Source organism: Leucoraja erinacea, chromosome 5, assembly GCF_028641065.1.
Source record: "Leucoraja erinacea ecotype New England chromosome 5, Leri_hhj_1, whole genome shotgun sequence".
Lineage (NCBI taxonomy): Eukaryota > Metazoa > Chordata > Chondrichthyes > Rajiformes > Rajidae > Leucoraja > Leucoraja erinaceus.
Window position 1 is genome coordinate 68,292,273 of NC_073381.1, and position 11,001 is coordinate 68,303,273.

Below are 11,001 nucleotides of genomic sequence, written 5' to 3' on the forward strand. Positions count from 1 at the left end.
TGGGATATTGTTTAGGAGTTTGAAGGTCGGGGCAAGGGTAAGAAGATGGTTGGAGGAAGCAAAATCTCATTAAATGTAGCGGATCAAAAGAATAGCAACATAGGGTCATCAGTTTGGCAAATGCAACCTAAGAAACCTCCATGTAAGGAGAGAGACATTGTTTTAATTAATTTGTGTCTCAAGTGTTACCTTTGGAAAGGCCTTGGATTTTTTTTTGTTCATTATTCTTCGGATATTTTGGATTGGTAGGTGTATTTTCTAAAGGCACAGTTGACTGATAACTAGAATAATTATGTCCATTTGTTAAGCCTTTCAATAAACTGGTGTGGTTGTGCCCTAGCAGAATTTATTCAAAGGCTTAACAGATGGCCATAAATATTCTTATTTATCAGTCAAATATTATTGATAATTATGCAATGCATATTGAACAGAAATAGTGCAAAATCCGATGTTTCATAACTCATAGGAGCAAAATTAGGCCATTTGGACCATTGAGTCTACTCCACTCAAAGGTATCTGATCTATCTTTCCCTCTCAACAACTCTCCTGCTGTCTCCCCGAAACCTTTGACCCCCAACTAATCAAGAACATGTCAATCTCCACTGATCATACTCCCAATTCCAATGTCTACGTCACATCTGCGCCCAAAATTAGGTGTTCCTTACCTGGACATCTGAGATGTTCTCATTCTTTAGGGAATGGAGGTTCCCCCTCTTTCATTATAGATGAGGCCTTCACTAATGTCTCCTTGATATCCCGCAGCTCTGGTCTTGTTTCCACCTCCCCCAGTCTCACCAGGGACAGAATCCCCCTAGTCCTCACCTTTCACCCCATCAGCCGTCGTATACAGCACATAATCCTCCCAACATTTTTGTCACGTCCAACGGGATCCCACCACTAGCCACATCTTCTCATCTCCACCCCTTTCCGTAGAGACTGTTCCCTGTGCAACTCCCTGGTTAACTCGTCCCCTCCCCAGGTACTTTCCCCTGCAACCGCAGGAGATGCAACACCTGTCCCTATACCTACTCCCTCGACTCCGTCCAAGGAACCCAACAGTCTTTTCAGATGAGGCAGAGGTTCACTTGTACCTGCTACCAAAGTGGATAACCTCACATTTATCCGCATTAAACTTCATCTGCCCAGTCCCCCAACCTGTCCAAGTCACCCTGCATTCTCATAGCATCATATAACATATAATAATTACAGCACGGAAACAGGCCATCTCGACCCTTCTAGTCCGTGCCGAACACGTATTCTCCCCTAGCCCATCTACCTGCACAGACCATAACCCTCCATTCCTTTCCCGTCCATATAACTATCCAATTTATTTTTAAATGATAAAATCGAACCTGCCTCCACCACCTCCACTGGAAGCTCATTCCACACAGCTATCACTCTCTGAGTAAAGAAGTTCCCCCTCATGTTACCCCTAAACTTATGTCCCTTAATTCTCAAGTCATGTCCTCTTGTTTGAATCTTCCCTTCTCTCAGTGGGAAAAGCTTATCCACGTCAACTCTGTCTATCCCTCTCATCATTTTAAAGACCTCTATCAAGTCCCCCCTTAACCTTCTGCGCTCCAAAGAACAAAGACAAAGAATAGCTTGTTCAACCTTTCTTTGTAACTTAGTTGCTGAAACCCAGGCAACATTCTAGTAAATCTCCTCTGTACTCTCTCTATTTTGTTGACATCCTTCCAATAATTAGGCGACCAAAATTGTACACCATACTCCAGAATTGGCCTCACCAATGCCTTGTACAATTTTAACATTACATCCCAAATTCTATACTCAATGCTCTGCTTTATAAAGGCTAGCACACCAAAAGCTTTCTTTACCACCCTATCTACATGAGATTCCACTTTCAGTGAACTATGCAGTTATTCCTAGATCCCTCTGTTCAACTGCATTCCTCAATTCGCTACCATTTACCATGTACGTCCTATTTTGATTTGTCCTGCCAAGATGTAGCACCTCACACTTATCAGCATTAAACACCATCTGCCATCTTTTAGCACACTCTTCCAACTGACATAAATCTCTCTGTAGACTTTGAAAATCTACTTCATTATCCACAACCCCACCTATCTTAGTATCATCTGCATACTCACTAATCCAATTTACCACACCATCATCCAGATCATTGATGTACATGACAAACAACAGTGGACCCAACACAGATCCCTGTGGCACCCCACTAGTCACTGGCCTCCAACCTGACAAACAGCCATCCACCATTACTCTCTGGCAACTCCCATTCAGCCACTGTTGAATCCATCTTGCTATTCCACCATTAATGCCCAACCATTGAACCTTCTTAACCAACCTTCCGTGAGGAACCTTGTCGAAAGCCTTACTGAAGTCCATATATACAACATCCACTGCTTTACCCTCATCAATTTCCCGAGTAACCTCTTCAAAAAATTCAAGAAGATTAGTCAAACATGGCCTTCCAGGCACAAATCCATGTTGACTGTTCCTAATCAGACCCTGTTTATCCAGGTGCTTATATATATTATCTCTAAGTATCCTTTCCATTAATTTGCCCACCACTGACGTGAAAACTAACAGGTCTATAATTGCTAGGTTTACTCTTAGAACCCTTTTTAAACAATGGAACAACATGCGCAGTAGCCAATCCTCCGGCACCGTTCCCGTTTCTAATGACATTTGAAATATTTCTGTCATAGCCCCTGCTATTTCTACACTAACTTCCCTCAATGTCCTAGGGAATATCCTGTCCGGTCCTGGAGACTTATCCACTTTTATATTTTTCAAAAGTGTCAGTACATCCTCTTCTTTGAATCTCATAGTTTCCATAGCTACTCTACTTGTTTCCCTTACCTCACATAATTCAATATCCTTCTCCTTGGTGATTACCGAAGAAAATAAATTGTTCAATATCTTCCCCATCTCTTTTGGCTCTGCAGATAGCTGTCCACTCTGACTCTCTAATGGACCAATTTTATCCCTCGTTATCCTTTTGCTATTAATATAGCTGTAGAACCCTTGGGATTTGCTTTCACCTTACTTGCTAAAGCAACCTCATATCTTCTTTTAGCTTTTCTAATTTCTTTCTTAAGATTCTTTTTACATTCTTTATAGTCCTCAAGCACCACATTTACTCCATGCTGCCTATAATTATTGTAGATCTCTCTCTTTTTCGGAACCAAGTGTCCAATTTCCCTTGAAAACCATGGCTCTTTCCAATTTTTACTATTTCCTTTCAACCGAACAGGGACATAAAGATTCTGTACTCTTAAAATGTCACCTTTAAATGTCCTTCATTTCTCTTCCACATCTTTCCCATAAAACAAAATGTCCCAATTCACTCCTTTTAAATCCTTTCGCATCTCCTCAAAGTTAGCTTTTCTCCAATCAAAAATCTCAACCCTAGGTCCAGTTCTAACCCTCTCCATAATTATATTGAAACTAATGGTATTGTGATCACTGGTCCCGAACTGTTCCCCAACATATACCTCTGCCACCTGACCTGTCTCATTTCCTAAAAGGAGGCCCAGCACTGCCCCTTCTCTAGTAGGTACCTCTATGTATTGCTGCAAAAAACTATCCTGCACACATTTTACAAACTCCAAACCATCCAGCCCATTTGCAGAATGCGTTTCCCAGTCTATGTGTGGGAAATTGAAATCTCCCACAATCACTACCTTGTGCTTACTACTAATATCTGTGATCTCCTTACATATTTGCTCTTCCAATTCTCGTTCCCCATTTGGTGGTCTATAATACACCCCTATAAGTGTTGCTACCCCTTTCCAATTTCTCAGTTCCACCCAAATAGCCTCCTCACAGTTCACACTGCCACCCAGCTTTGTGTCATCTGCAAATTTGCTAATGTTACTTTGAACCAGCTTTGTGTGAGGTGCTACATCTTGGCAGGACAAATCAAAATAGGACGTACATGGTAAATGGTAGCGAATTGAGGAATGCAGTTGAACAGAGGGATCTAGGAATAACTGCATAGTTCCCTGAAAGTGGAATCTCATGTAGATAGGGTGGTAAAGAAAGCTTTTGGTTTGCTAGCCTTTATAAATCAGAGCATTGAATATAGAAGTTGGGATGTAATGTTAAAATTGTACAAGGCATTGATGAGACCAATTCTGGAGTATGGTGTACAATTTTGGTCGCCTAATTATAGGAAGGATGTCAACAAAATAGAGAGAGTACAGAGGAGATTTACTAGAATGGTGCCTGGGTTTCAGCAACTAAGTTACAGAGAAAGGTTGAATAAGTTAGGGCTTTATTCTTTGGCACGCAGGAGGTTAAGGGGGGACTTGATAGAGGTCTTTAAAATGATGAGAGGGATAGACAGAGATGACGTGGATAAGCTTTTCCCACTGAGAGTAGGGAAGATTCAAACAAGAGGACGACTTGAGAATTAAGGGACAGAAGTTTAGGGGTAACATGAGGGGGAACTTCTTTACTCAGAGAGTGGTAGCTGTGTGGAATAAGCTTCCAGTGGAAGTGGTGGAGGCAGGTTCGATTTTATCATTTAAAAATAAATTGGATAGGTATATGGATGGGAAAGGAATGGAGGGTTATGGTCTGAGTGCAGGTAGATGGGACTAGGGGAAAATAAGTGTTCGGCACGGACTTGTAGGGCCGAGATGGCCTGTTTCCGTGCTGTAATTGTTATATGGTGTTATATGGTTTGTGTCATCTGCAAATATGCTAATGTTACTTTGAAGGAGATCCAAGGAGAGATAGCTGATATGCTGAATGGATAGCAAATTGGCTCCATGGAAGGAAGCAGAGGGTAATAGTGGAAGTTTGCTTTTCAGATTAGATGCTTGTGACCAGTAGTGTGCCTCAGGGTTTAGTGCTGGGCCCGTTACTGTTTGTCATCTACATCAATGATTGGATGAAAAGGTTCAGAAAAGATTTACGAGGATGTTGCCAGGACTAGAGGACGTGGGCAATAGGGAGAGGTTGAGTAGGCTTGGTCTCTATTCCATGGAGTGCAGGAGGATGAGGGGAGATCTTATAGAGGTGTACAAAATAGTGAGGAATAAATTGGGTAGATGCACAGTCTTTTGCCCAGAGTAGGGGAATCGAGGACCAGAGGACATAGGTTCAAAGTGAAGGGGAAAATATTTAATCGGAATCTGAGGGGTAACATTTTCACACAAAGGGTTGTGGGTGTGTGGAACAAGCTGCCAGAGGAGGTAGTTGAGGATGGGACTATCCCATCATTTAAGAAACAGACAGGTACATGGATCGGACAGGTTTGGAGGGATATGGACCAAGCGCAGGCAAGTGGAACTAGTGTAGTTGGGATATTGTTGGCCGGTGTGGCTGAGTTGAGCCGAAGGGCCTGTTTCCAAATAGTATCACTCTCTGAGTGTTTGAGGAGGCTGGGTCTATTCCTTGGAGCGTAGGAGGATGAGGGGTGATCTTATAGAGGTGTATAAAAACATGAGAGGTTTTGATCGGGTAGATGCACAGAGTCACTTGCCCAAAGTAGGTGAATTGAGGACCAGAGGACATAGGTTTAAGGTGAAGGGGATTTAATAGGAACTGAGGGGTAACTTTTTCACACAAAGGGTGGTGGATGTATGGAACAAGCTGCCAGAGGAGGTAGTTGAGGCAGGGACTATCCCAATGTTTAAGAAACAGTTAGACAGGTACATGGATAGGACAGGTTTAGACGGATATGGACCAAATGCTAGCAAGTGGGGCTAGTGTAGCTGGGACATGTTGGTCGGTGTGGACAAGTTCGGCAGAAGGGCCTGTTACCATGCTGTATCACTGTAACTCTGACCAATTCACAAATATAACCAAAGTAGGAAGGTCAGTGGAATGGAAATTAATGACAATTAGAAAATTACTTAAAATCAGAGATTGGGCAGATTAAATTTAAACTTGATACAGGTATTGCAATGTACGTACAAAGTAGGAATCATTGTATGGTCATTCCATGGATAATACGGGAAAATGTTAGGGGTGTTGAAAATACTCCATGCATCACACCTGTGCAATGTGGCAAATAGCAGAGCTAATTGATAATGGATATGAGATGAAGTAACCATATAACCATATAAACCATATAACCATATTACAGCACGGAAACAGGCCATCTCGGCCCTACAAGTCCATGCAGAACAAATTTTTTTCCCCTTAGTCCCACCTGCCTGCACTCGTACCATAAACCCTCCATTCCCTTCTCATCCATATGCCTATCCAATTTATTTTTAAATGATACCAATGAACCTGCCTCCACCACTTCCACTGGGAGCTCATTCCACACCGCCACCACTCTCTGCGTAAAGAAGTTCCCCCTCATATTACCCCTAAACTTCTGTCCCTTAATTCTGAAGTCATGTCCTCTTGTTTGAATCTTCCCTATTCTCAAAGGGAAAAGCTTGTCCACATCAACTCTGTCTATCCCTCTCATCATTTTAAAGACCTCTATCGGGTCCCCCCTTAACCTTCTGCGCTCCAGAGAATAAAGACCTAACTTATTCAACCTATCTCTGTAACTTAGTTGTTGAAACCCAGGCAACATTCTAGTAAATCTCCTCTGTACTCTCTAATCGATTCCATGCAGCAGTCATCAAAGTAACCAATTCCATGCAGCAGTCATCAAAGTGTATTCAGCTGTGCAATGCATTTTTTTTAAATAGTTAGTGATGAAACCAGTGCTCTGATCTGGCCAATGTGGAGCTAATTCTAGTCCTGAGATAGAAAGGAGACATTCAAAGGTGAGAGCTATTCTTGCATTCAATGCTGTTATAAAAGCTTTAACTTTGGAGCAGAAATCAAGGTCAGGATGCAGTTCTATACAACTTTGGTCAGGCAGCATTTGGAATATCGCATGCAGTTCTGATCGCCCCATTACAGGAAAGATGTGGAAGCTTTGAAGAAGGTGCAGAGATTTATCAGAATGCCGCCTGGATTGGAAGGTTTCAGCTACAGGGAGTAGTTGGATAGGCTCGGATTGTTTTGTCTGGAATGTCAGAGGTTGAGGCGAGACTTGGTTAAGTATACAAAATAATGAGAGGCATAACTAGGTTAGATAGTCACAACCTTTATCCCAGCTTGAAAATATCCAACACTATAGGTTGAGAGGGGAAAAGTTTAATAGAGGTGTGCGGGGCTATGTTTTAACACGGAGGGTAGTGGGGGCCAGGAAAACATTGCCAGGGGTGATGGTGAAAGCAGATATGATAGTGGTGTTTAAGAGACTTTTGGATAGACACATGGAAATGCAGAGAATAGAGGGATATGGATCAGACAAGATCAGTTCAGCTAGCAAGTTCTAGTGGGATTGTTCTAGTGCGACACTGTTATATGTTCTGTTGTATTTTAAGCTGAAAACATGCATTCTCATGTGTAATGAGTTCCTAGCTTTCACTGGGTAAGCCCCCTGTCGGGTGACAAACTGTGACACAGTTGAAATAGAACAATGTCTCTCCACTAGCCCTACTCTGCCTTTGGTATATTGTTTCTTCTGATCTCTAAAATTCTGATGGGTAGCATTGAGGACCAGCAATAATTAATACAACAGAAATTGTACACCTTGCAGTAAAACTTAATGAGACAGGAGAATTTCTTTGCTGTCTGAGAAACTTGGGTATTATTTTGATCTGCAGTCATTCTTATGTAGTATACCAGGTGAAACTTGACCCCTTGGAGCCTTGGCTTTTGCTTGTCATTTCCACATTAAAAAAAAACATGTCCTATGATGCCTTCTGCTGACCCATACATCAGCTCATCTGGATTTTTGTGTGCTAGTTTGCCACTTGACTACAGTGCCCTCCATTATGTTTGGGACAAAGATCCGTCATTTATTTATTTGCCTCTGTACTCCACAATTTGAAATTCGTAATAGAAAAAATCACATGTGGTTAAAGTGGGCATTGTCAGATATTATAAAAGGGTATTTTTACACATTTTGATTTCACCATGTAGAAATTACAGCTGCGTTTATGCATAGTCCCTGCATTTCAGGACACCATCATGTTTGGGACACATGGCTTCACAGGCATTTCTAATTGCTCAGGTGTGTTTAATGCAGGAATAAGAGAGCTCTCAGCATCTAGTCTTCCCTACAGTCTTTCCATCAACTTTGCAAACTTTTATTGCTGTTTATCAACATGAGGTCCAAAGTTGTGCCATTGAAAGTCAAAGAAGCTATTATGAGACTGAGAAACAAGAATAAAACTTTTAGAGACATCAGCCAAAACTTAGACTTATCAAAATCAACTGTTTGGGACATCATTAAGAAGAAAGAGAGCACTGGTGAGCTTACTAATCGCAAAGGAACTGGCAGGCCAAATAAGACATCCACAGCTGATGATAGAAGAATTCTCTCTATAATAAAGAAAAATCCCCAAACACTTGTCCCACAGGTCAGAAACACTCTTCAGGAGTCAGGTGTGGATTTGTCGATGACCACTGTCCGCAGAAGACTTCATGAACAGAAATATAGAGGCTACACTACAAGATGGAAACCACTGGTTAGCTGCAAAAATAGGATGGCCAGGTTACAGTTTGCCAAGTAGTACTTAAAAGAGCAACTGGAAAATTCTGGAAAAAAGTCTTGTGGACAGATGAGATGAAAATTAACATATCAGAGAGATGGCAAGAGCAAAGTATGGATGAGAGAAGGAACTGCCCAAGATCCAAAGCATACCACCTCATCTGTGAAACACGGTGGTGGGGGTATTATGGCCTGAGCTTGTGTGGCTGCTGAAGGTACTGGCTCACTTATATTCATTGATGATACAACTGCTGATGGTAGTAGCATAATGAATTCTGAAGTGTATAGACACATCCTATCTGCTCAAGTTCAAACAAATGCCCCAAAACTCATTGACCGGCGGTTCATTCTACAGCAAGACAAAGTTGCCAAACATACTGCTAAAGCAACAAAGGAGTTTTGCCAAGCTAAAAAATGGTGAATTCTTGAGTAGTCAAGTTAATCACCCGATCTGAACCCAAATGAGCATGCCTTTTATATGCTGAAGAGAAAACTGATGGGGATGAGCCCCCAAAACAAGCATAAGCTAAAGATGGCTGCAATACAGGCCTGGCAGAGCATCACCAGAGAAGACACCCAGCAACTGGTGATGTCCATGAATTGCAGATTTCAAACAGTCATTGCATGCAAAGGCTATGCAACAAAATACTACTCATAACTACTTTCATTTATATGAAATTGCTGTGTTCCAAACATTATGGTACTCTGAAATAGCGGGGACTATGTATAAACACAGCTGTAATTTCTTCATGGTGAAACCAAAATGTACAAAAATACCCTTTATTAAAATCGGACAAAGTGCACTTTAACCACATGTGATTATTATTATTATTATTTTATTTTTATTTTTTTTCTATTACAAATCTCCAATTGTGGAGTAAATAAATAAATGATGGCTCTTTGTCCCAAACATTATGGAGGGGACTTTATATTTTATTTTTTGGAGTTTACATTTTTTCATGTTAACCATGCATTGCCTTCAGCATTTCCCTTCATTTTATCAATGTAAGCAGAATGTTTTTGAATAATTTAAGAATAGAGATACATTGGCATAAGATTAAATTTGTGATATTTATAATGGAGTTGGGAATGCCTTTACAAAGGAGGTTAAAATAGGACAATTGTCCCTTGCTTAAGGCTATTGGAATAACAACATTCAATCAAACATCAATCAGATGGAGATTAAATAGTCCACTGATCTGATCCTATCAGTTGCCCACATTATGAATCAATTTAACAAATCCATTTGATCAAAATTTGCTGGCAATTCTGCATCATTACCCAGCAATTACAGGGAATAGAATTATTAAGTAACCACGGGTTACTCGTTTTTAATCTCTCCCTTTTGTTTCTTCAGAATGGGAACCAAAGGGGTTGGTTCCAATGTTGAACTTTATTCAAACCCTGGATTGGAATACATAATCCTATTCTGTCAGGTTTCAATCAGCACATTGTAGAAAGGATATATGACACTGTCAGCATGCCACACCACAGATCTGCAAGGTTACTAGCAGAGTTTTACATATTACTATCAGGAAAGGATGAACAAATTGCATCAATTTCTTTTCTCATGAAATGGTAGAGCCGCCACAGATGGCTGTGGAGGGCAACTCAAATTATATTTTTAAGGCAGAGATTGACAAATTCTTGGTTAGTAAGAAATTATGGGGAGAAGGCAGGAGAATGGGGTCGAGAGGGAACGAATAGATCATCCATGATTGAATGGCGGAATACACTTGATGGGCCGAATGGCCTAATTCTGCTCCTAAAACTGATGAACGTGCCACATCCACTAACTTCTCAGACCAGCCTGTCTATCCCCACAACTATTTCCATACTTTGTGTGATTAGTTTTCCCTTAATCTTTTTAAGTGCCTTAAATATATGCCCGCTGGTTATGACCCTCATGGTTGTGTGAATGAGATGTTTTCTTATTCAACTAAAGAAAGATAGAAAGAAGATTGAATGGCAGAGTAGACTTGACAGGCCAAATGGCCTAATTTTGCTCCTAGTACTTATGAACTTGTAGGGTGACTTAATGGAGGGTTATGAAATATTATTTCCCCCCCCCCATATTTCTTATGAAAGTAGAAGGGGGCATGCACCCCTTAAGTTTATACTAGCTCTTGGAGCAATGACATCCACTTTAATTCCCTGTAGCCTATTCTCACTCGTGTGTCAATTAACTTTGCAGTCCAACCACATTAGGTGTAATTTACAGGACCCAACCAACCTACCTTTGGCAGCCACCAAACCAAAGCATGGGAGGAATCTCACACAAACACAGGAATAACATACAAACGTTACATAGACAACACCAGAGGTCAAGATCAAAGTCTCTGGAGTGTGGGGCAGCAAAGTTACCTGTGTCACCACTGGTGGTAATATTGCAGCGAACACTGTGCTTCCATATAGGAAAAGGCAAAACCAGAGACTATCAATAAAACATATTTGAAGAGAAATTAAATGGAGAATGGAAAGGAAGCCTCTTTACCTAG